Here is a 26674-nt window from a genome sequence, read left to right on the forward strand (position 1 = left end):
GCTCTAGAAAGGGTCTAACATCCCTTACAGATAAGACATGTTCTGTCAAACCTTGTCTTCACACTGCAATTAAATGTCTTTTATTTTAAAATTGCATTGATAATGAAGAACATCTGGTGCCAGATTTGGAGCTGAAAGCTCTGCCTTTGAAATGGTTTAGTGTCCAAACTCCCCATGTTACAGATGAGGAAAGTGAGCCTGACAGGCTAAAAGACATGTCCAAGTCACTCAGATAACTAGTAACCTGTAACTAGTAACAAAGCCCGGATTTGAGCCTCACTCCAAACAAAACCTTGCCTGTTCTTCACCATAGATAGCATCATAAAGTGCATTTCCTACTTCACCCCATCTCACCTCCGACCCCCTTTTGAAGTTGATCTAAATCTGTCGCGGGTTTTATTTCTTTATGCCTGTAACATCCCAGGCAGGGAGAGAACAATACTAGGGCGTGAAGAAAGAGGGAGTGGGAGAAAGGAGACTCTCGGGGGGAAAGTCACTGAACACTTGAAAAGAGGAAACAGTTCGCAGCCCGTTTTCTGGAGAACCTCAAACCCTACCCTTTCTATTCTTAGGAAGACGAGGATCCCAGGTGGAACAGGAGAGGACCTAAAGGTCCGGGGGGATGTGGAGACAGTGGTAACTCCCAGCCCTGCGACCTCCCCCCCCCCCCCCCCAGCCTCAGAGGCGGTGCGCGCAGCCCACACAGAACGCGGCAGCAACCTTTGCTTGCGCCCGAGCTGCCAGTCTGCGCTTGGCCGCCGGGGGAGCAGCATTGAGCTTGTTGTTGGTCCGCTCCGAAGGGCGCACAAGCCACAAACATTCAGACGGGTTCGCCTAGAGCGCACCGAGGAAGACGCGCAGCTGTCCAGCAGCCGGCCATCTAACAGGACAGGTCTCTAGCGCACTCCAGCTCTCTGCTAGCCAGCCCGGGCAGGTGAGATCACTCTTTTCCCAGGAGAAGGGAGGCGTAGGGGAGGGTAGAGAAGCGCCGCGGCTCCAACTTTTCTGCCAATGTAGAAGAAGGTCCGTCCGGGTGGGGATTGGCGTGGAGATGCGGGCTCTGGGCTGTTTTGTGCGCCCTGCTGGGTCATCCGTTCGCTGAGTCCTGAGGGCTGGCTTTGGAAAAAAGCTTTAGGGGCCTAGGGGAGTGTTAAGGGGAAGGGGGCGGGAGGGGGGGTGGAGGCAAACGGGGCGAAGCCTTTGAAACCTTCCAGGAAGAGGGTTGAGGGTCTGAAAGAAGCAGGAGTGAGAACGAAATTGAAAAAAAAGGGGGGGGGGAGGTGGGGGAGAAAACACCCTTTTGCTTCTTTTTGTTTGATTGTTAGTTACACAGGATGTTGCTTTACATACATGGAGGGGAAAACTGGGTTTAGAGTCTGAAAACCTGGGCTTAGATCCTGGCTCTACAATTTATTAATTGTGAAACTCTGGGAAAGTCATTTCACTTGTAGGGATCGCCTCCTCTTCCCTCTTATCCTCCCCACTGTCTCATTTCACCTTGTGTCATCTATCCGTTTAGTGTGGTTCCCTATATACTGGAGGAGTTGCGTAAATCCTTTAAAAGTATTTGCGAGAAGAGGAATTCAGAAAAGGGAATAAAATTAAGATACACTTCGTTCCATGTCAGAATTCATTGGCACAGCCAACACCCCTTGACCACAACCACCCTTTCCTCTCTAAACCAAAATAATTTCCGTTCCAACTGATAAACTGGGGTGGGGGCGTGAGGTGGGGTCTTTGGAAACATAACAACCAAGCCAGGTTTCCTACTCAGAGATGCAACCAACTGGGTCACTGTTTTTAAGCCTTATTATCGAATGTTTAGAAAATGAGCCTGTTTCTACAGCCAGAATCACATTTTGTGCCTAAGAGATTAGCAGGTAATATAAATAAGCCTCTGAGATTCTGTAGTGGAGATTGTCTTGGTCCCATCTGAGGGATGGCAGGATGATATGTTGTGGTCATTTTCCTGGGAGACAATCCCACCAGGAGGTGTCTGCAAAGACATCTCCCCAGCAGCAATGTTGTCTTGTCCCCAAAGAAGCTGAGTCAGCTAACAGTTGTGGGACTAAGAGATTATTTAGGAATGTCACCGACTGACGGGAAGAATGGAGGCCAGACAAGGAAATAGCTAAATGAAAGGTAGGGAATGATGGTATTTTGCCAACATAGCATAGAGTAAGAATAATCGAGGGTCACCTTGCTACCCCCAAGACTGTTACTTTCCTAAGTACTTAGCAAGATGTAATTGAACTGACTTTTTACTGTCTTTCTGCTCTTCAGAGTGTCAGAGACTGTCCGTGCACTATATTTCCTTAACTATTCTGTCTGTGCCAAGAGTAGAACAGTTTTTAAACTCTAATCTTAATGATTTCGAAGCCTCCCTGAAGGAAGCCAGCGGCATAGTAGCTGCCTGTATTTGCTACCCTTCCTCCGTTCTCTAGAAATCAGCTATTAATGCCATAGCTTGTGTGTGTGTGTGTGTGTGTTATTCTGTATAGGGAATATTTTGGAGACCAGCCTCATCAGTTTGCAGAAACTCCTGGGTCATGTTCTAAGTCAGTTTTAAGACTCTTATTCATTTTGTTCTGCTGATTATAATAACTCACAATTCCATAATTGCAATTTACAAAACACTTTTCTCATGGACATCCCTTTGAGATAGGTGGTGAAAACATCTGACAGCCGGGGAAACTGAGATTGAAGAGTGAAGGAGGTCTTCCCAGTTCTCTTTCCTACAATGTGATACTACATCGTGGTTCTCTATGTTCTCCAAATTTTCCTTTTAAAAAATAGACACATTTTGTCTTTACATTACCTTCATTTCTAAATATACCCTTACCCTATTTCCTATCCTTCATAACTAAGAATTTTTAAAGAAATTTTTTAAATAGTACAGCAAAACCAACCTACACATTAGTAGAATCTAACAGACACTATGTTGAGTGATTTCAGTTATGTCCGACTCTTTGTGACCCCATTTGGGGTTTTCTTGGCAAAGATACCATAGTGATTTGCTATTTCCTTCTCCAGCTCATTCTACAGATGAAGAAACCAAGGCAAACAGCATTAAGTGACTTGCCCAAGGTCACATTGCTAGTAAGCTTCTGAGGCCAGATTTGAACTTGAACTCATAAAAATGAGTCTTCCTAATCCCAGTGCTCTTTCTGCTTCACCATCTAGCTGCACAATATGTACAATGTTCCATATCCATAGTTGCCTTCCTCTGCCAAAAAAGGAATGAGGTACATCATCTCAACTCCTCTCCAGGACCAAGCTTCTTGCCAAACTTAACTCTAGTAATTTTCCTTGCCTACTGCATATGCACAGTGTCATTGTAAAATGCTATATCAAACAGGATGGAGGGTAGCATTTGTTGCTACAATAGCAAATTACATTTAGGGTTATTCACAGCTATTTTAGCTCTCTAGTTTCCACCGATGTCCATATATTAGTTCTATTGTTTGCAAGCAGGTGTTGACTGCCTAATTAACTTTTTAATCCTTTTATTTTGCTGATTTTGTGTGAAGCCATTTAAAGACAGGATGGAAAAGTTTTCAGAGATCTTACACAAAAAACCTCAGCTGCGAAGCTCCTCCTCCAGGTTAGTAATTATGCTTTGCGCTGAGGATTTTTTTTTGTCTTGAAAACATTTATCTGAGATAAACAGTAACTTGGGCTTGCTCCTCCCTTTGATTTGCTTCAGATGAGCTATGGTTTTTTTCCATCTATTTTCAAACTGAAAAAATCCTCCAGGATGATTTTTGGGTACGTTTTGCTGTTGCCATCTTCATTTCCATGACTTTATTTTCAAATGGCAATTTTTACAAGGCACCAAACAAGTCGTGTTTTCTAGTCCTACTCCTACAGAGGATTACAGACTTGGAGCTGGAGAGGATATCAAAGGTAATTTAGTCCAACTCCATTTTACAGATGAGGCAACTGATGTCTGTGTCATCTAAAAAGCCTCTGGAGTCTAAAAACCACTAGCACCACTTTGGAATGGATGAAGGTGATGCACATGATTTATCCTCTGGCTCCAAATGTAGGCTACCTTTCCCAATTTCTTACCATTCATATGAGGAAAGGGATAGGAATGGGAATAAAAACTGAACCTGCAGTGTTCTTAATATAGAGAGCTAGGCTCAAAGCCAGGAAGACCTGGTTCCTGTTCTGCCTTTGACACACACTGGTTGCATGGCCCTGGGCAAGTTACTTACCCTGTCAGTGTTCTAGGCATCTGCTTTTCCACCCGCTGTGAGTCACTCTAACAAACCAGAAATTAAATGACTTGTCCACATAGATAACAAGCACCAGGAGTAGGATTTGAACACAAGACCTCTTGTTTCCAGAGTTGGTGCTTTATCCTTTGCTTATCTATGCAGAAAGCAGATTCTCTGTTTCCTTTGAGCTCTTCATATATAATGTGGCTTCAATTCCTATGTCATCTTTATTAAGTGCATGCATTTGAAATCTTTTCATTTGGGTCAAGTATTTGCAGACAATTTCCTCCCCATCTCACTTCTTCTGGCCCTCTCTTCTACAAGGGTCCAATATTCTCCTTCTCTACTGCTAATATATTAAAAGGCCAAATCCTTCCTTACCCAGCAATGAAGCAGTTGTTTTCCCTAAAATCCCCTATGGATGTGATCCAAAGTCTGAGGCTTAGGGTACAAGCCTGTAACTAGGATTCAAGAATGCTAGATGTTTTGATCCTGAAAGCATTCCTTAAGCAAAACAATTGGCTTATAATATTTCACAATAAACTTTTTATAGAAGAATATTCCTGCTTTTAAATTAAGGATTAATATCCTCTGGTTTGAAACTCTTCCTGTATATCTGAAATGGTACATTTGTAAAGACTTCTCTAAAAGCTTTTCACTGCATTAGTCCGTCTTTGATGACAGCCCCTTAACTCAAGCTTTATTTGGCTTCAGGTGACTTCTCCATTGTTGTGGTCAACTTTAAGTTCGTTTATTTCCAACAGTTTCCCCCAAATGCATTTTTAGAGTGTGGTTTGACTATGAAAATTCAGAAGAGAACTGTAGGCAGGCAGCGTGAGTTTGGTTCCACATTTATTTTCTCTTGGCTTTGCCCAAAATCAAATCTATACTTGAAAACAAGGAAAATTACTTCTTCATTTAAGGCCATGAAAATCACAGCCTCCTTCCTGCATCTTTTATTTTAAAATTTAAAATCTCCCATTTAAAATGTCCTTGATTACTTGAGTGATATACAGAGAGAATTGCATCCAGTTTTTCTTTCCCATATCCAATGATTTACAAGAATGATGAATGACTTTGGTTAAAAAAAGAAAAGATATGCTGAATTAGCAGGGGGACTTAAGAAATACTAAGCTACACTGAAATCTCTCTTGCATTGTTTAAGGAGCTGCTTCTTTATTTCATGTGAATGAGCAACTATGCACAATCATAGGGTGATAAGGAAAATGGGGGTGGGAGAAAGCCATAGGCATTTGTAGACTGTGACATCAGGGGAAGGGCAAAGGATAATGCTCACCTTAGAGTGGACTGGCAGCCCATAAAATGCTCTCTACATGTGAAAACCTGAATGCCCAACTCCAGTCCCAAAGCACACAGTCTGTAATTTGAGTAAACAGAGACTTTCTACTGCTCAATTTGTATATCCATCCTTCCTCAGACCAATCAAGGTTGGTTGTAGAATATCAAAGTAGAAAAGGCTCTTGGAAATCTTCCAATCAAATCCCCTAATATTACAGTTGAAAGTGTTGAAAGCCCAGAAAGGTTAAATAACTTGGTTAAAGTCTGTGTGACTGTGTCAGTATTGGCAGAGGTGGCACAAAGCTTCTCACCTTCTGATCCCTAGTTTTGTGGCCATTCTACCATATTGGCTGCCACTGGTGCCCATTGCAGCCTGGGGCTTTGATTCTCACCAGTCATGAGCAGTGGACCTTCTTGCCAGACCCTGTTTTGAATTCTTCTGAGCTGAGTTGGGAGCAACTTACTCTCCTTGATAATTAGCCTTTGCATTATCTGGCAGAATTCATTTTAAGCAAACCAGATATATAAAGATCTGAATTTACAAAGTAGACAAATTAGGGGGGAGTTTAAAATGGGTCATTGGTAGGATTTATCTAGTTGTTTGATGGTAAACTTCCAGAGCGTAGGGACCAAGTCTGTTTGACCTATTCATGTACTAGTCAGTTCAGTGCCAGGTAAATTTGGGTTTCCTGCATTATTATTTATTTTTTTAATCTAGTTCTTAGTTATAAGAGTTGCTCCTACTCACAGACTTAGGAATCCAGAAACAGGAGCACAGGCTTGAAGACTGCAATCATTTGAAAGGGGATAGAGTGATATCAGAAACTTCCAAGTCTCTAACCAACAGTGCATTTATCCCTTCTACATCACAGGGGTTAGGGGTGCCACCCTGTGATCTGGAAAATCCACATAAAAATTTTTGGCCCTCCCTTTGTACCAGGGAAGTCTGAATTTTTTCTTTTATGGGGTGTTTACTTAATTGTAAAATTTGGATGATATTATACAATACTGTATTATACATATATTTTATGCATTTCTGAGTGTCTAAACTTTTTCTGTGTTTTCTGTTGGCCTTTGCGTGTCATCTGCAACTTCCTTAGAACTCCCCCAAAAAAGTTCCCATTTAATTTCTTATGCTGACCCTCAGTATATCAAAACCACAATGGGGAAAGTCGTGATGTGGAAGAGATAACTGTACAACTTTATAAATTTGTTGAAGCTCAGCTGGTTGGTTTACTAAAAGTCTGCAGCTCTGGTCTGCAAAGGGAAAGGTCAAAGGAGAAGAGGTATGCTGCTCTTAGCTGTTTAGACATCAGTGAGATTAGTAAATGGAAAGACATTTATTTGGACCTATCTATTATGTGGTAGACACTATCCTTAAGACAGGATCAGCAAACCCTTGAAAATCAAGTGGTCTCTAAACTGTTCGTACTCTATGACACAGTGATACCTCTATTTAGGCCTATGCCCAAAGAGATCAAAGAAAGAGAAAAGCATTGGACTTGTAGTCAGAAAAACTGGAGTTTAAATCAAGCATCTGGCCTCAGACACTAGCTCTGTGAGCCTGGGCAAGTCACTTAACCTCTGCCTCAGTTTCCTACTCTGTCAAATGGGGATAATAATAGCGTCTCCCACCCAAGGATAAAATGAGATAATATTTGTAAAGTATTTTGCAAACCTTAAATTGCTATATAAATGCTAGCTATTATTATTGTTACTTTATATACAAAAATATTGATAGCAGCTCTGTGACAAAGAGCTGGAAACTTAAGACGGTACTCATTCATTGCAGAGTAGGTGAACAAATTATGTACTGCATATAAATGTAATCGAATATATATTGTGTCATAAGAAATTATGAAAAGGATAGATTTAGAGAGACCTAGGAAGACCTTTATGAACTAATGCAGAGTGAAGTAAGCACAACCAGGAGAACAATTTATATAATAGCAGCATTGTAAAAACAGACACCTTTGATGGACTCGAAGAACTCTGACCAATGCAGTGACCAACTATGATGCGAGAGGAAAGAGGATAAGCTATGCTATCTTGACGGGGTGGGGGGGGGACGTGGCATTGATGGATTCAAGATACAGAATGAGACTCAGATTTTTCAACATGAACAATGTGAAAATCTGTTTTGCTTGACTATGCTTATTCATTAATAATACGTTTTGTCATTTCTAAGGGGGTAGTAGGGAGAGAAAATAAAGGTTAATCAAAAAATAAAATGAAATGAAAAAATTTTAAAGAAAAAACCTAAAGGGATGCACAAATACTGGGCTTTTATGTACTCGATGAGAACTATAAGTCAACAAGCATTTATTAAGTAACTATTATGAACCAGATGCTTTAGTAAGCAACAGAGGTACAAAGACGAAAAGGAAACAGTTCTTTGCCTTAAAATGTTTACATTCTCTTGAAGAGAGACAATACCTACGTGTACAAAATATACAAAAGAAATACAAGATTGTTAGCTTCTTGGTGTTTTTTTAGCCATGAGGAACAGCTAGGGAAGCATGGAGAAGGCACTGCCAGCTAGGGGGATGAAGAGCTGCATGTAAAAAGGATGCCAAGAGGTAGAGGTGAGGATGGAGTGCATTCCAGGCAAAGGGAATGGCTGGTGAAGGTTCAAATGCGAAAGATAGAAAGTCATGGGTGAAGCACAGCAAAGTCAGTTTGATCGGACCATAGAGTATGTGAGCAGGTAAAATGTGTAATAACGCTGGAAAGGTATGTTGGGGCCCGGAGGTAACTGGATCCTAGAGGTAACAGAGAACCAATGAAGATTATCAAATAGGGAAGTAATATGGTCAGATCTGTACTACAGAAAAACACAATTTGGCTGCTTGAATATATACTTATGTGACTTTTAAAAAGTTCAAGAGACATAAGATCTGGGTAATACAATCGTTTTATTAATAATTCCAGCATGTTTATTAATAAAAAGGATGGTCATTTGGCTATCTCTCTCTTAGACCAAAGACCCCTCAAGGAAGTGGTCTCACAGTTTTATGCCATTGGGAGAGCAGGTGTTCCTGAGGGTGGCAATCAATTCTGACTGGTTAACATTAATGAGAGAATGAATATTATAATGGAGGTGGGTATATTACAGTGAGGTTCTTTGAATATGTGACTTGGATCACATAAGTCTTGGTCAAAGGGACTTTCAATTTCCACATCATTTGTCTGAAAAAAAGGGAGAACCCACATTTTCCCAGACCTGTCTGAGCAAACGCAATAAGCAGGCATGCACCTATTAGCCTAAACTTGGAATTTGTTTTACTGTCTTTGATTAGATCTCAGTCTTTGAGAGAGATTTCCCATGCTGGTTGATTTCAGGATGAGGAAGTAGAAAAGGGGAAAAACCTTGGTCCTAATTCAATAATTAGTTATTAATACAAGCGAGAAATAATCATTTCTCTCACTTATATATGTACCTTATGAATAACTAACCAAGAAAATTGTATCAGGAGGGTTCTCTAGGGAAAGCAAAGGTATGTGCAGTTAGTGTTACGGGTAAATCCACTGCAACCAGGCTGGTTAAGGGAGGTGCAGCTAGGTGGTGTAGTGGATGGAGTGCAGGACCTGGAGTTAGGAAGAGTCATCTTCCTGCGTTTGAATCTGGCCTCAGATACTTACTAAATACGTGACCCTTGCCTCAGTTTCCTCATCTGTAAAATGAGCTGGAGAAGGAAATGGCAAACCACTCCAGTATCTTTGCCAAGAATGCCCCAAATGGGGTCACAAAGAGTCAGGAACGACTGAAACAATTGAACAGCCATACACTCTTCCTCAGAAAACAAACTGGAAGAATGACCTGCTTATTGCTAGGGAGAAGCTCATCTTCACTGTACATTCAGAGATGCCATGCATTAGTTACTTTGCTCTTTTAAGAGATTGCTTTTTGTCTCTTTCCATTTTGTGCCTGGCCTCCTTATATACCGCCTCCCAAGCCATTGCCGGTTATTTTGACTTTGTCCTGCCACTGGACTTCAGTGACTCTGGAGGAGAGAGTAAGGCCAATGACTTCGGGCAGCTCTGCCTCATTTAAATCCGGTTCACATGCAAGTCAAGATATCACCCTCATGATGTCATTGGTCATCTTCGAGAATGAAGGATACACAATAACACATGCAAAAACCATGTCACATTAGAGCCCCACATATTGGTTTGGGGCTCTATAGTTTCTCCCAAAGCTGATTTCCAAGGTAGTGCACACTGCCTGTACCACTTCTTTATGGGCCTAATCACAGACCTCAGCCTACAAAAGGGTGATGAGTCCATGTAAGTAGGTAGCTTGGAGAATGTAAACCCATTTTCCCATGTAAATGGTGTCAAAATGGAGGTAACAGTCCCTGTCATGCCACAAAAACCTATTTAACTTATAATGTACTTGAGGACTCGTACTACTATTTCAGTCATCAGTTGTTCAACTAGGCATGTACAAATTGGGATAATGTTGTTGGAGATCTACAAACAAATGAAAAACTCCCTGACCTTATAGAGTCTATAATTCATTACAGAGATTCTCCCTCCCTCTTTTCCCTCCCCTCCCTGTCCCCTTTCTCCCTCCTCTTCCTACCCCCCCCACCCTGCTTCTCTTTTCTTTCCTCCTCTTTGAAGTTGGAGGAGAGGGTGGACTACGTGATCTCAATGGTACCTTCTAACATTAACAATCTTTGATTCCCATCTGTCACATTACACCCTCATCCATCCTTCCCTCTCTTCCATCCCAATGCCATTGAAGAAGAAAAACAAAAATCATAAAACAAATAACATATATACCTTTGAAAAACTATTGCTGATTAGAGTCCCTTGCATTCTTTTGTATCTCAGGAGATCTGAAATTTCATCACTATGCATGTGGAGAGGTTACATATCTTTTGAGGTATTGAAAAATAATACTATAAACAATGAATAACAAGTAATTGTGAAAGATGGTTCTTATGCATTATAAAGCAAAATGCCTTCATGAATTGTTGCATCCAGAAAAATTTTTCTCTAAATGACCAGCCTCCCAGTGATGGGCCTCTCCAAACTTAAACTGGCTCCCAGATGACATCCCTAGGCACATTCTAAGGACCTTTCCAAATGACGGGGCTGCTCGGTGGCCCAGTGAATAGAGAGCTGGGCCTGCAGTCAGGAAGACCAAAGTTCAAATCTGTTCTCAGACACTTACTAGCTGTGTGACCCTGGGCAAGTCACTTACCCTCTATTTGCCTCAGTTTCTCCATCTGTGAAATGTGGATGATAATAATAACCTACCTCCAAGGGTTGTCATGAGGAGCAACTGAGATAATGATTATGAAGAGACTAGCCCAGTGCCTGGCACATAGTAAGTGCTGTATAAATGTTAGCTATCAGCTATTATTTTCAGATCAGTAGTATCTGGCAAAGCTTGTACTTTGCAACCATAGCCTTTAAGATCTCAGAGCTACCTCCAAGCCCTAATGATGTTAGTAATACTCAAAATGATACAAGAAGTATTCTCATTTCTGAAATCAATTGTTTCCTGAGGATAAATGTTGTTTTTAAAAGCAGATATTTATTTATATCTTCCTCCTTGTATCCCTTTCTATCACCCTTCCAGAGAACCAGCTCTCATAACAAACAATTTTTAAAAAGAAGAGAAATAAGTAAGCAAGACTTACTGATGCATCAAAAAGTTCTGACATTATACAAAATGTTCTGCAGCTGTGGACCGCTATCTCTGCAAAGGCATGCAGGTTGCAGGGAGGGTGGTAGAAGTGTCTTCTTATGTCTTTTCTTGAGGGCCAGACTTGACGTTATAATTTTGCAGCATTCAATCTTGTTTTGTTCCTCTTCTTTGTTCCATTTATATTGCCAGTCATTGCACGTATTGTCTGGTTGGCTCTGCTTGCTTCTCTTTGCATGAATTAATGTCATTATATGAATTATGAACTAATAGACATTAGTTGATGTCTGTTATGTCATTTTGTCACTATGTGTGCATTATGTCATTTATATACACACACACGTACAAATATATGTGGATGAGTGAAAAAGCTTTTATTAAAAGCTTACTATGTGCCAAGCAGTGTGCTAAATGATGGAAATACAGATCAAAAAGCAAGATGGTCCCTGCCTGCCTTCAAGAAGCTCATATTTTAATTAGAGCAGCCAGCTTATACTGGAGGGTTCAGCTGCAAGCCAAATGGAATTTTCTGTAGTGTTATTTCCATTCATTAAAAAATATCCCTGTTTTTGATGTTGAGCCCTCCAACAGTACCAAGGACTTTGCTGCCTACAAGATGCGAGCACAATAAAATAGCTAAATGGGAACCATGTTTTTGTTTTCTGGGGATTTTTTGTCCTTCTGCAAAGAAGAATAGTGATTTAGAGTAGGATAGGGGATAGGGACCAGATCTATGATTTCATTGCTATAGGAGAAGAAATTTACTCTTATCAGTCCATGCCGATGCCCTCTTTGACTCAGAGAGTTGCCTGGACAGTACTAATTTGAAATGACTTGCCCAAGATCACACAGCCAGTACACATCAGAAACAGGATTTGAACCTCTGTTTTTATGGCCTCAAGGCCAGCTCTCTATCTAGTATTCCATGCTGCCACAGAATAAATCTGATAATATTCAGAAAATACAGAAGATATGGTATTAGCTACATTAGCAATGCCTTTTATGTCTATGAAAATGACAGCACCATAGCTACCTAATATTGCATCTGAGGCAAGAATATAAAATTCCTCTTCCTCCATCATTTTTTTCTATGCCCTTTACCTCACTTGCCTTACGCAAGTTGCAGAACTTTTTTGTGGAAGTTGAAGAATGTTTCATATAAACTCAAGCAGTCCAATGGGCTGTCTCATTCACTGTTATGGCCTACCAGTGGCTGGAGAGAAATGCTATATAATGAATAGAGCCCTGGATTTAGGGTAGGGATTGACCTGGGTTCAAGTGCCTCTTCCAACACTTTCTGAGTCTGCAGCAAGAAATTTCTCTCTCTGAACCTCAGGAAACCCTCTAAGTCGGGAGTTCTTAACCATTTTTATATCAGGCACCCATTCAGCAACCTGAGAAATTCTAAGAACTCCCCAAAATATTTTTAAATATAGAGTAAAATAATAAGATTACAATGGAAATCAATTATGCTGAAATAGAGTTATCAAAATTTTTTTAAATGTTCACAGACCCCCAGTTTAAGAACACCTGCAAAAGACAGGCCCCCAAACGTTTACATAGAGGGAGTTCTCAGGGAAATCAGAAGTAGGTCCTTGACCTATCTAGAAGTAACTAAATTATGTGGTGAGTGGTTTGAGTAGGGGGTGGAGGGCAAGGAGAAGAGAGTCCATTTTATAATTGCAGAAACAGAGAGTAAGAAATTAAACAATTGCACAATTGCACCTGGTAATTTTAGTGGTCAGGGGAAGGTAAGAGCCCTGTTGTGAAGCTTAAGAAGCGTTAAATGTTTACCAAAGATACTCAGACTTCTAGTTTAGTTTTTGCCTCTTATTTTTAGAAAGGATTTTTAATACTATAATCCCTTCCTTTATCAATGGACATTGAGATCCATATAATATTTATAGAACACTTGAAATCTTTCGACAAGAGGTACTCTAGGATAGAGAAAAGTGTCTGAGATGGGAAGAGATTTCCATTGCTTAATATAATATTTTATTTACAATTCAGAATTCAGCAGTCACTATATAACCCTGAAATAACATGAGATCATCTTGTTGAAAAAACAAACAAGAACAACTTGATAAAAAAATCATAATCCATGCTCTGTAGATGAGAAGATAACTGGAAATAGCATCAGGAAATAGGGGACTGGGCTCAATGGAGCCTGGACCTAAGCTGAGGTCTCTGGAGTGGCATAGGACGCTGAACATGGCATCAAGAAGAACTGGTATCAAATCTTGCTTCGGATAGTTACTAGCTGTTTGACCCTAGGAAAGTCACCTGTGTTCTCTGTATCTCAGTTTCCTCATCTGTAAAACGAAAGTATTGGATTTTATATCTCTAAGAACCCTTCAATCTCTAAATCTGGGATAAAATTCTTTCCACTACACTGAAATTCATATTTTAGTCCAACAGAGCTGATAGAATGGAAGCCAACTATGAAAAAGAGACTGTAAGAATCTATTAAAATGTTCATTAATCAAAGGGAAAGTTACAAGCGTGCTCAGTATAGGCCCGGCATGCATGCATTTAAATATATGAAATCAATGATCTTTTCCGTTGACAATGTTCCAGATTTTCCAGCACCATGTCTATCCACAGATGAAGCTATTTTTCAAGTTGTTTAGCCAATTGTAACTGCAGCCAAGAGAACAAGTCAGATTTGTGAGAGAGAAATTGCAATCCTCTTTAGTTAAAAAAAAAGTCTTCAGAACCAAGAAGAAAAAGATTTATTCATTTAGCTAGTTCCTTTCTAAAGAGGCAACTTTAGTATAGTGGAAAGAACACTGGATTTGAAGTCATAAGACCTGGATTCCAAAGGGTTCTAAAACTGTACTTACCCTTTAACCTAGCAACACCACTGCTAGGTCTGTATCCCAAAGAGATCACAAAAAAGAGAAAATGACCTACATGTGCACAAATATTTATAGCAGCTTTTTTGTGGCAGCAAAGAATTGGAAATTGAAAAAATGCCAATCAATTGGGGAATGACTGGATGAATTGTGATATATGATTGTGATGGAATACTATATCGCTGTGTGAAATGATGAGCAGGATGGTTTCAGAAAAACCTAGGAAGACTTATATAAACCAATGAAGTGTGAAGTGAGCAGAACCAAGAGAACATTGTACACAGTAACAGCAGTATTGTACTGATGACCGACTGTGAAAGACTTAGCTACTCTGATCAACACAGTTGATCTAAGACAATTCCAACAAACCCATAATGAAAAATACCACCTCCAGAAAGAGGTCTAATGAACTCTAAGTGCAAATTGAAGTGTATTTTTTCCTTTTTCTTTATATTTCTCACTTTTCATTGTTTGGAGGGTTGGTTTTTTTTTGTTTTGCAACATGGCAAATATGGAAATATATTTTTCATGGAAAAAAAGAGCTGGGTTCATAACCTGGCCCTACTTGAAATATCTCAAAGAAACCACAAATTCCAGTCTGGAAAAAGTCAAATTGGACTTGATTCTTAATTACTCAATGCCAAAACCCATTTCAAACTTATTTCATACCCAGCAGATTGAATTTAATTTTTAAAAATGGAATAATTTAAAATTATTCTTTGTAATACAAGCTACCAATAGACCAAGTAATCTCTGAATTAAAATTCTCCCAAAATCAGTTCAAGACTGCCTTTTCCTAGTTTTCATAGTAATAGATTGCTTCTAACATCTACACATGTGTATGTATATTTGTGTGTATGCATATAGAGGCACATACAGACATATTTGGACAAAGAGTAGACAAAGAGCATAGAGTATTGGAAGGAGAGCAATTTGGAATATGATGAGAAAAAGAAGTTGATACCAGGTTCTATAGGGCCATAAATTTCATTCATTCATTCATTCATTCAAGCATTTATATTAAGTGCCTTACCAGAAACAGTGCTAGGTGCTGGGTACAAAAACATAAAAATGAAACAGTCTCTGCCCTCAAGGAGCTTTCATTCAAAAGCTAGACAAAGGAGTTTGACCTTTACTACAGAAGCAATGGAAAGCCTAGAAGAGGATTTTGTTTTTTCCTTTATCAAGCATTTATCAAGTGACAGCTGTGTGTTCAGCCCTGTACAAAGGTACTTTAGGCATATAAAAGAAGTAAGACATGATCCTTGACTCCAATAAATTTAAAATCAAGCTGAAGAGATACACACATGAAACCACTCATCATAAAGCAACATGCCACAGAGAGTGTTTGAGCAAAGAAGTGATATGACAAGATCTACATATAAGAAAGATTGTTCTGACAGCAGCTTACAGGACAAATTGCAGGGGGAAGAGGTAATGACAGTAGAAAGAGACAGATGGGGGAGATGTGGAGCTGGAATCAAGGGACCTCAATAGTTGATTGCATATGAAAGATGGAGAGAAAAAAGTCCAAGATAACTCCAACAGTGTAGAAATATTTGGTAGACAAAGTGAATGAGCAGTTCTATGGAGAGAAATAGTGAAGTCAGAAGGAGGAACAGATTTAGGAGTAGAGATGATATGCTTGACTTTAGACACATGAATTTTAGGGAGCAATGGAGGTATTCTGAAGGCAGTTGGAAATAGGGATCTGAAACCTAAAAGAGAGAGGTCAGGACTATTGATGTAGATTGGAAATCACTCTGCATAAAAGTGCTGGTTGAAGCCATGGGTGTGAATGAAATTGCCAAGAAAGATATAAAGAGAGAAGAGAAGAGAGCAAGGACAGCAGACTCTGAAAAAAATATATCTTAAGGCAAGAGAAAAAGGAAAATAAGTCAAGAAAAAAATACAATTGAATCTGACAGTTTGGAAGTCATTGATGACCTTTGTGAGAGTAGATTGAGTAGAGTGGGTGGAATCCAGATTTAGGCCACCGTGGGTAGTAAGGAAATAGAAGCATTGCAGATAGACAAATTTTCCAGTTTGGAAATTTAGAAGCAATATGGAGGAAGTAAAAGGAAATAGTGAAAGAAAAAAGGTGGTGGGGACCTCAGAATCTGTTTAGTCCAATCTATATCTTAAGAAGAATTCCCTCTATACAGTACTTGGCCATTCCTTGAGGATGTCTGGCAAAGGAGAACTTGCTGCCAAACAACATTCTACTTTGCATTAGTTAGTTACAAAGATTTTTTTCTTACCTCAAGTCTAAATTTGTAATTTATGCCCATTGTCTCATGTGGCCAAAAAGAAGTCTAATCCTTCTTCCATGTGACATCATTTTAAATATAGAAAAGTTATCACGTCCCTTCCTAAGCCTTTTCTTCTCCAGCTCCTTCACCCAGTCCTCAGACTTTATTCAGCCCTGATCAGACCATCTCTGGAGTATTGTATGCAGTTCTGGGCACCACCTTTTAAGAAATGGGATAGAGAACAGAGGGAGATAGATTAGCCTTAGCGAAGAGTGGGGATATCTCTTGCGGAACAAGTAGGAAGGAAGTGGTGATGCTGAGTATTTGAGAGGACAGGGCTTAAAAGACCTCCTGTCAGATGACCTCAAGCATTTTAGTAAAGTACACAGGCAAAGTCACTGATATAGAGGAGAAAAAGAAATTTTGGAACAGACATTGAAGGGAATGAGATAGAGGGGTCAATTAGGGTAGAACCGAAGAACACTCTGCAGGCACATAGGTGGCACAATGGATAGATTTCCAGGCATACAATCAGGAAGACTCATCTTCTTGAGTTCAAATCTAGCCTCAGAAACTTACTAGCTGTGTGACCCTGGACAAGTCATTTAACCCTGTTTGCCTCAATTTCCTCATCTATGAATTGAACTGGAGGAGGAAATGGCAAACCCCTCCAGTATATTTGCCAAGAAAACCCCAAATGCGGTGATAGAACAACAAAAACACTTGTCAAGTGGCAGTAAGAGTCTGTGCAAAGTTATATTATAAAAGAAATAAGGTTTGGGCAAAGTTGGGTTGGCTTTGTGAATTTTTTTTGTAATTGTTAATACCCAGCAGCCCTGCAACAGTGGTAGAGAAATTGTGTGATTGTGGTTACCCAGGAATAAGGATGTGATGGTTGGGAATTCCTTCCAAATTATGGGTTCTCCAAATCGAGATTAGACATTCTCCTAAAATATTTCTCTAATCTTCATTCTGTTATCTATCAGCCTTCATCTTAAATGGAAATGATCATCTACTTTCTTTTAGCTTCTGTTATCAGGTAGTATTTCACAAGTGCCTAGGTTTTGGTTTTTTGTTTTGTTTTGCTGTGTGTGTGGTTTGGGGGGAAGGGTACAGGGTGGGTGGGTGCGTATGGGGGAAGCAACCAATAAAAGCATCATAGTATAGTTAGAGAGTTAGCCTTGAAACCAGGAAGACTTGAATTAAAGTTTGTCTTCTGGGTCATCCTAGGCAAATCATCTTAAACTCTCAGGGCTCTAGGCAACTCTCTAAGATTATAATCTGCTAAGTGCCAACCTGCACCGGTGAAGAAACTTACCTCATCTGAGAGTTCCTTGTATCAGTAAAATCACAGGTTGAGGCCCTGGCCCTACTTGGTCTAACCAGTGTTCTGGGAGTTATCTCTGATGTAGGGTTTTTGCATGACTCACTTCCATATGTTTAGTAAATGTTATTGTAATTAGCCTAATGTGACTATTTTCTTCCTCTTATCATTGGAATGACTGTCTCTGCACAGCTGGATGAAGACAGTTTTTTTTTTTTCAAAAGCTTTCAGACAAATCCAAAGCTGTTTATAAGTACACTTAACAAAAAACAAAAAAACAAAAAGGCCAGGATGAGAAAAAGAAAATAATCTCGTTGGAAAATGCTTGCGAATCTGGAAGACTTTAACTATAATTTTAATGACAATGTAATTTCCTTAAAATTTTCAGAGTAATTTAACCACAGTGGGTTGATCGTACCACTCAGAAATCTAACTTTAGGGCTGTAGGTCAGGTACTGAGTAATTACAGCAGTTTAGAACTGGAAGGGACCTAAAATCATTCTATCAAACACCTTCATTTTACAAATGAGGAAATGGGCTTATTGAAAAAATGAATGATCAGAAAGGGAGGACCACCAGGCAAAGGACAGGTTGAACAGTAGCAGACCATAGAATCGTAGGTCTCGTGCTGGAAGGGCTCAGAGACCATCTAGTCTAATTGAACAGATCAGCTTGGAGAATCTATGGAAGAATATAGATAATCACCATAGGGGAAGAGAAGGTATAGCTCGGTTGTGATCCGCACTGACAGAGGGAGTACTGACATTGAAATTGCATATGCACTGAACTACATAGGCACAGATACTAACTAGCCGGGTAATCCTGGGCAAGTCACTTAACCGTGTTTGCCTCAGTTTCCTCATCTGTAAAATGATCTGGAGAAGGAAATGACAAACCACTCCAGTATCTTTGCCAAGAAGACCCCAGATGGGGTCACGGAGAATTGGACGGGATTGAAACAATTCAAACAACACCTAAGACAATGAATGAGATATATAAAGCATTTTATAAACCTTAAAATGCTCTATAACTGCTAACTATTATTAGTTGGTCATTCAGTAAACATTGTTAAATGGCTGCTATGTGTCAGGCAGTGTGCTAAGAGCTGCGGAGACAGAGAAGAGTAGAAGACAGTCACTGCGCTCAAGGAATTCATAATCTAATTATTACTGCTATTAATTATTAAGTTCTGCCTTCTTGCTAAATATCGTAAGACTGAGGACTATCTGAACTAGAACTTTTCCCGTGATAGACTATACATCTGCTCTCATTAAAATAAAATGTTTGGTAAATCTGTTAACATATGGGGCAAAGAGTAAGGCACATTCTTGCATTATTTAGTACCTGTACAGCATCGGTGAAGGGAAAGGAATAGAAATAATAATGATAATTCACATTTTTATTACGATTTATGAGTTACAGAATGCTTTCTTCAAACCTGCGAGACAGAATACGACTATCATTATCCCCATCTTACAGATAAGAAAACTAGCTCAAGGACGGTGAGTGATTTGCTCATTTGTCATTTGTGAACAGGGCCTCAAAACCACCGGGTCTCCCAATTGCAAATTCTAGTACTCTTTCAACAGTACCTTACTGACTAAAAGGAACAAGACAGGAAAGATAGACCTGACCAAAAAATAGTAATCCTTACTGAAATGCCTTAAAGCTAAAGAGGATAACTTTATGTATTCTGTATTTTTGCATTCATAACATGTAGCGCCTGTGTGTGTGTTGGTTCTTCAAATTTTCATCAAGCAATGAATAAATCCCTTTCTAAAGTCCCTACATTGTGCCAAACACTGTGCTAACCCCTGAGGATACACACATAAAGAATAAACCGCCCCCCCCCCCCAGTGAGTTGCATTCAAATGAATTTACATATCATACACTAGCTATAACGCACAATCGTTAGACTATTTCCAGTTAGCTGCAGGATTTTTGGCACCCAGATGATATCGTCTAATGGCCATTCATAATGGATCACATATCATTCGTAATAATCTACATTCTGGTAAATACATGAAGTGCTTCCTTTGAAACAACCCTGTGAAGTAGGTGGGATCCCATTTTCCCCTTTTCTGCGGACACCTAAGGTAACACAAGGTCACAGGAATTAGAGCTAGAAAGGACAGCAGTGCTCACTTAGGACAATGACTTCCTTTTCATGAATGAGGGCATAGAGGACCAGAGACAAGGGCTCTGCCCAAGTCTCATGAGTTGATTGTGTTAGCTATGATTTTTCAGCTGCTGACCTAGTATTTGAACCCAAATCCACTGTTGTACTGTTTTCTTCTGTTTAGCAGTCTGATTCAAATGATCAGTTTACTCATCTGGTGAGGTTATGTTGTCTGAAGTGGCTGTTCCTAAAAATAGCGTGCATATTCATCTTTTTAAAGTAAGGGGTTTCACCAAAAAGATATGCAAACAAACAAAAGTTCTGCCTTCTGCCAGGAAGGCGATGCTGACAGATCCCACTGCTGAGGTGAAGAGAAAAGTGGGATGTTACGAGAGTAGAGTGATTGCCTCTAGCTGCAGATGGTTTTCCTTCACGATGAAAGGACATGTTGGTAGGAAACAGGAAAATACCCATTGAGTTCTCAGCACAACCAAGTATGAAGTGCTGGGATCTTGTTACTCTGACCAGCATTGACAGGCGTAGCTAGGATCCTAGGGAGTTGTGCTTCAGTCTTCAGCAGTCTGCAGCGGATGTGGGCTCAGTTGATGCCTTCCCTCTCTGCTTTAAAGGGCACCAAGGGAAATGACTGTCAGCAACCACAGAATTCACATCAAACCCTTCTCTGTCTTTACAGTGTTACAGCCATACCTGATATATGGGACAACCAACCTTTGGTAGTCAAAAGTTTGTGGCAATCAACCTTTCCTCTGCTGATCCACATTTTATCCATTTTTCAGGTCCCAGCTCAAGGTTCCTACCTCTTCCATGCAGCTTTGTCAGACAACTTTAACCATCTCAGAAATGCTAATTGTGCTCTGAGTACCAAAACCCTCGGCACTTGATTAGATACAGTTCTCCACAGTGTGATGTTATTATTAATGCACACTCAACTGGGCTATACATTTCTTTAGGGCAGGAAACATGTTTTGAACGTGTGGTCATAGAATTTTATTTAGCATTGTGCATGTAGATTTATAGAATATTTGAGCTGAAGTGGATAGGATCTTTGTGATTATCTATTCTGATCTCATTTTACACGGGAAAAAAACTGAACGCCAGGGAGATAAAGGGGCTTGCCCAAAATCACACACCCATTAATGCAAGAATTCTTTACCTTTTTTGAATCATGGACCCTTTGGATAGTCTTCTGAAACCTATAGACCCCTTCTTTGAATAATGTTTTAAATTAAAATACATAAGAATACAAAGGAAGTCAGTTAAAGTATAGTTATCAAACTACTTTTTAAAAAACATGTTCATGGACCCTGGGTTAAGAACTCTTGAGTCAGGGGAATAGCTGGGACCAGAACTTGGTTCTCCTGGTTCCTAATCCAACACTCTTTCTATTCAAAAGCCAGACTTTCTTACCTGTTATCCCCCATGGTACCTATTAGAGTACACAAGTTCAGTAAGGAACACTAGATTTGGAGTCAGATGACATGAATTTCAATCCTGGCTCTTCCACTTGTACATTTCAGTTGACCTCTTGGGTTTCAATTTTCTCATTTGAATGAAAGAATGAAAAACAGCTGACTAAGTGCTTGCTCTGTGCAAAGCCCAGTACTAAGAGGGTAAAAATAGAAAAGGAAGATAGTTCCTGTTCTCAAGAAGCTCATGTTCTAATGAAGGCAACAACACATATGTGGGTTTTAGCTGCAAGTTGGATGGAAACACCTCATCGTCCTCAGGGTACCGGAGTACAGCAGGTGGTAATGCCTCGTCTTCTTGTCATTTCCCCTGATAAAATCATTTCAGTTTCTGATGCTGAACCATTTGACAGTGCTGAGAATTTTGGTGGCAAGACCTTTTTTTCCCCTTGGGTTTTTGGTAGCCATAGCTTAGTAACTACAGGTGCAGTTGCCAGGTTGCATCACCACAATGGTTGCTTCCCAAGATCATGGCTATGGGCACTAGGCTGGCAGCACTGATATTCCCAAAGCTCTCAGATTCAGAGTCCCGGGCTGTCTCCGAAAGGGTATATGAGGGATGATGGTAAACATGGTGGTGGAGGTGGTTTGACTTGACTGACATGTGCTTCCTCCTGCCTTGCTCCCAGGGTGCTTTGCTGCTTCCATTAGGCTATAAAATGAAGAGATTGGACTAGAAGACTTAAAGGTTCCTTCCCCATCTGAATCAATAATCCTATGATCTTTTGATCTTATGGTTTACTAATAATTGTAAAGGTTTAAGTGCTAGCTTATTTTAGGATCATGGTCTCACAAAATCCCCTTATACCTGTGATTCAAAGACATTACCAAAAAAAAAAATAGGGTCAGCTAGATGGCACAGTGAGTAGAGCACTGGCCCTGGAGTCAGGAGGACCTGAGTTCAAATATGGCCTCAGACACTTGACACACTTACTAGATGTGTGACCTTGGGCAAATCACTTAACCCCAATTGCTTTGCCTTCCCGCTGCCCTCCCAAAAAAGGAAAGCAAAGTCATTACCTGCAAAAATCCCCTTCCCATGTTAGTACTTCCCACTCACTTATCCCCAACCAGCTTTGCTCTATTCCTCCTTGGCCCCAGCTTTCTTCAAATGCGCTCCTTGGCACTCCCATTCTATCATCAACCAACTCCCCTTCATCTTACAGCTCTTCTTCTCACAATCTTTCCATCCTCTTGCCCCTGAGGAAACCTGGGTCTCTGTAGAAGACATTTCATATTATATCAAGTCATGGACTTAAAGTGGAAAAGGACCTCGAAGGTCACATCATCACATCTCTGCCCAAATCACAAATCCTATCTGCAACATCCCACCAAATGGTCAGCTTCTTCTTGAACACTTTCAGAAAACTTACTATCCCCAGAGGCAATCCATTTTATTTTTGGATGGCCCTTTTATTAGGAAGTTTTCTCTTACATCAGCAGTTATTAACCTGGGTCCAAAGACCTTCATAAACTTTAAAACATGTTTATTTCAATGTGATTTCTTTCCTTTGTAATCCTGTGAATTCTATTTTATGCATTTAAAAACGTTATTCTGAGAAGGGAACCCATAGGCTTCCATTACACAAAAAAGGTTAAGAACTCCTACCTTATGTTGAACCAAAGTCAGCCCTCTTTCACATTAGTCAGTTAAATATTTGAAGAAAGCTATGATGTTCTCCCCTAAGTCTTTTCTTCTCTAGGCTATATAAACAAACCGAGTGTTTTCTCCTTGTATATATAGCATGTTTTCTAGCTACCTTGCCTCATTTCCTTTATACATGTTCCAGTTTATCAATGTACCTTCTAAAATGTGGTATACAGCCCTGGGCACAGTACCGCAGATGCAGGAGAGGACACCTACTAATCGTCTTCCTACTCTGTATACTATACCTCTGTTAATAAAACCTCAGTCCATAAGAAACTGCTTTCATGCCTGGTTGTGATCTAGAGGTGACTCTGGGTTCTTTGAGACACATCTTTCCCCACTCTCATCAATACCAGGTGATGCTCTATCTAACCCCCTTCCACCCACTTCTCCATACTGGGACAAGAGAAGTAGACATATTCATGTTTCCTACCACTATTTAAAAACCACCCTTCTTCTACCACCATGCAACAACCTTTTCCCCTTGGATGGTCATTACATCTATCTATGTTGACCTGTCCTGACTGAAGCCATCTTCCAGTCTATGGGTCAGTCTCTGCTTTATCAAGGAGCTCAGAAACTGTTTCACACTCTTCCTTTCAGCCGATATTCCTGCTGTCATAATGGTGATGTCCCTTCATATACCCTGGCTTCCCATTTCATCAATCTTTCCAATTCCTATTACCTGTATCTTCACTCCACCTGAGCCCACAGGGATCTTACCATGACCCCTTAATGTTCTTCTTTCATGGTCCTGAATTCTGAGATTTCCCTTTGATCATAACCCTCTAACTTTTCCCTCCACTTCACTCCTAAATCTGTCCTTTTTCCTTCTTGTGTTTTCAAATCACTCCATTTCCTCCCACATTCCCTTTTTCTCCCAATCATCCACTTTCTTTCTACTCTTCTCTTCATTCTCTGTCTTCTTTGACCTTTTATTCAAATACACCTCATGCATACATGCATACCTTCGTTCTAGTCCTCTTCATCCCAGAATCCTTCCTTTCATAAATATTTCTATCTTCCTTTTTTACTCTAAGCCACCCAGACCCACCATGGACTTGAAAAAGACTCAACAGAACAAGCTTCCAAGTTTACCCTTCTTCCTTAGCAATTTTTTCTTCCCTTTCCCCTCTCCTGGTCTGACACCACACCCACCCTGCATGAAGGAACCCAGAATTCCTGCTTTGCTTGGTCCCTCAGGGCCAATTCTTCTTTACTACTGTTTATGTGCTGGAAGCCTCCAGACCCTCCGCCCTTTGGATTGGATATGCCTGCTCATACTTCTTGTAAAAAGCTATGTTTTGTTTTGAATACATTGAGTGTGATGCATTGTGACTTAGCCACTTTGACTGTCAATACATCTATATCTCAAGGACATGGTTTCATCATTATGAACATACCAAAATAATAAAACAGCTATTGGGAATTGGGTTTTGGTTGATTTGAAATGTGCAGTTCCCAAAGAATCTTAAGTTTTAAATAGATATTTAAAAATAGAATATGGCCTGAAAAAGAAAAGATGAAACATATGCACACCCTCACAGCAGAGAGAGGTGGTGGACCACTAGAACAGAATATTACATACCTTGACAGACTGTCTTTGTATTGTATTTTTTCACTTGTTTTTCTTTTTCACAAGGAACATTCAGTCTGGAGAGTGGGATGGGAAAATACTGTTACATAAAGATAATAGCATTAATCAGCCACTTTGAAAAGAATGGAATATAAGTTATTGAGATGCTCATAACAGCAACTGTTCAATCCAGGCACAAGTATGATCAAGGAAAGCATGTCCTTTGTGGCTAGCCAGCCTAAGGAATACTTCTTAAATTCCTGCTGGATTTTTTGTATGTTGACTTTTGGTTTTCTTGGTATTTCCAGCACTTAGCACAATGTAGGCACACTGTAGGCCCTTGATGCGGTTTTACTGACTCCTAACGTTCATTTATTAGAGTGTTTCTTTCTAGTAAAACATGAATAATGTTACCACTTGTCCCCAGAATCAAGGGTCATAGAAGGAAATTTAGGACACAGCTAGAAATGTCAGGGGGCAGTTAGGTGGCCCAGTAGATAAGAGCGTTGGGCCTGGGGTCAGGAAGACCTGAGTGCAAGTGTGACCTCAGACACTAACTAGGTGTGTGAGCCTGGGCAAATCACTTAACCTCTGCCTGCACAAAACTGGAGAAGGAAATGGCAAATGACTCCATTATCTTCACTAAGAAAATCCCATGGACAGTTGGTCCATTGGGTCACAAAGAGTTGGACATGACTGAACAATAACAACAGAAATGTATGACTCCAAGACGAAATTCTTGCCTTCCATTTTCATAGCTTAGAAAAAAACAAAGTGATCTTACAGTGATGGGTGAAGAAATAAAAAACAACATATGGGGGAAATACCCCAAGTCCACTAGGAAAAAAGTTGTACTATAATTTTATGCAAATTTTAAAAATCATACAAATTAACATTTTATATATCAAACCGTGCAAGGTCTTTACATTAGTTCTCTACTTAAATCAACCTGCTAATTAATTCTTTGGGGATGTTCATTTATAGTCCATAATTTTGCTGTTTGGTAAGTTTGGATTTTTGTATGGGTTTTTTAATTATTAAAAACAGAACATGATCATATAGTAGAAAATCTGTCCTTCAGTTGGCAAGGCAAGACTGCTTACTTCTATGAGGACTTGCTTAACATCTCTAGAACCAGCTATGTAATGTTGCCCAAATAGGTAAGAAATTATATAACATTTATTCACACAAACTCCTAGCAAAGAACTAAGACTTAACAAACATTGAATGTAAACTTCCAGAGGGCAGGGACTTTTTTCAGTTTTTTGTTGGGTTTTTTGGGGGGACATAGCATAGTGGGTCTTATAGTAAACACAAAATTAATATGTGTGGAATTGAGTTGAAACCCTCCTGTTTTTAATGTGAGATTTCATACATCCAAACTGATTCTTAAAATTTCTTACCTCTCATTCTTGCTGTTACCTGATATATATAGTTATCTCTCTGAGAGATAGATACATACATAGATAGATACATAGATAGATAGAGTGTTTGTATGTAGTTGTTTGAATGCTGTCTCCCCCATTAGATTGTGAGTTCCTTGAAGGCTGCTACTGTTTTTGTCTTTCTTTGTATCCTTAGCAGTTAGCACGTAGAAGGTGTTAATAAATGCTAATTGACTTAACTTGTAATTAACTTATCTATGAAGAGACAAGAAATGCCTCCATCTATAGAGTAAACAAAGTTAACTAGTCTAGTTACATAGTAAAGAGGTCTTACTTGGAAGAAAGTCAAAGCCAATAGCTTAAACAATAATAAGATAATAGATCTATTAACTTGGTATAATATACATAATACAGGTATAAACATAACACATTAAATATATACACTTATAACATCAGGGTTATGAAGCACTTTACATACATTATCTCATGTAATCCTCTGTGAACAAGTGTTATTGATAGTTTGACAGATGGCAAGACCAAGGCTCAGTAGTCTAAAGCAACATTTCTCCAACTTTTTGATGTCAGTACCCCCAGCACCCCCAAAGAGCTTTTATATGGGCTATATCTATCGGTATGTACCATATGAGAAATTAAAACATCTTAGTATTATTATAAAAGTAGTCTTGATCTTATGGACACCATGAAAGGATCTTGAGGATCCCCAAAGGTCCTGGACCACCCTTTGAGAACCACTGGTGTAAGATCACACAGCTTTTAGTAAATGATTGAGCCGGGATTTGAAAACAGACTTTCTGATGATAAAGATGTTAAACAACAGGTTTAGGTT

At 39.7% G+C, this 26674-nt stretch overlaps 1 protein-coding gene across 1 annotated transcript in view; it reads left to right on the forward strand.

The window, feature by feature from the left end:
• The first annotated feature begins 872 nt into the window (after positions 1-872).
• PRKCQ (protein kinase C theta) overlaps positions 873-26674 on the forward strand; it is a 217549-nt gene continuing 191747 nt past the window's right edge. Inside the window, exon 1 of the mRNA XM_036762109.1 lies at positions 873-934. The gene's annotated coding sequence lies outside the window, so the exon portion shown is untranslated. The remainder of the gene's footprint in view (positions 935-26674) is intronic.

Source organism: Trichosurus vulpecula, chromosome 5, assembly GCF_011100635.1.
Source record: "Trichosurus vulpecula isolate mTriVul1 chromosome 5, mTriVul1.pri, whole genome shotgun sequence".
NCBI classification, from domain to species: Eukaryota; Metazoa; Chordata; class Mammalia; order Diprotodontia; family Phalangeridae; genus Trichosurus; species Trichosurus vulpecula.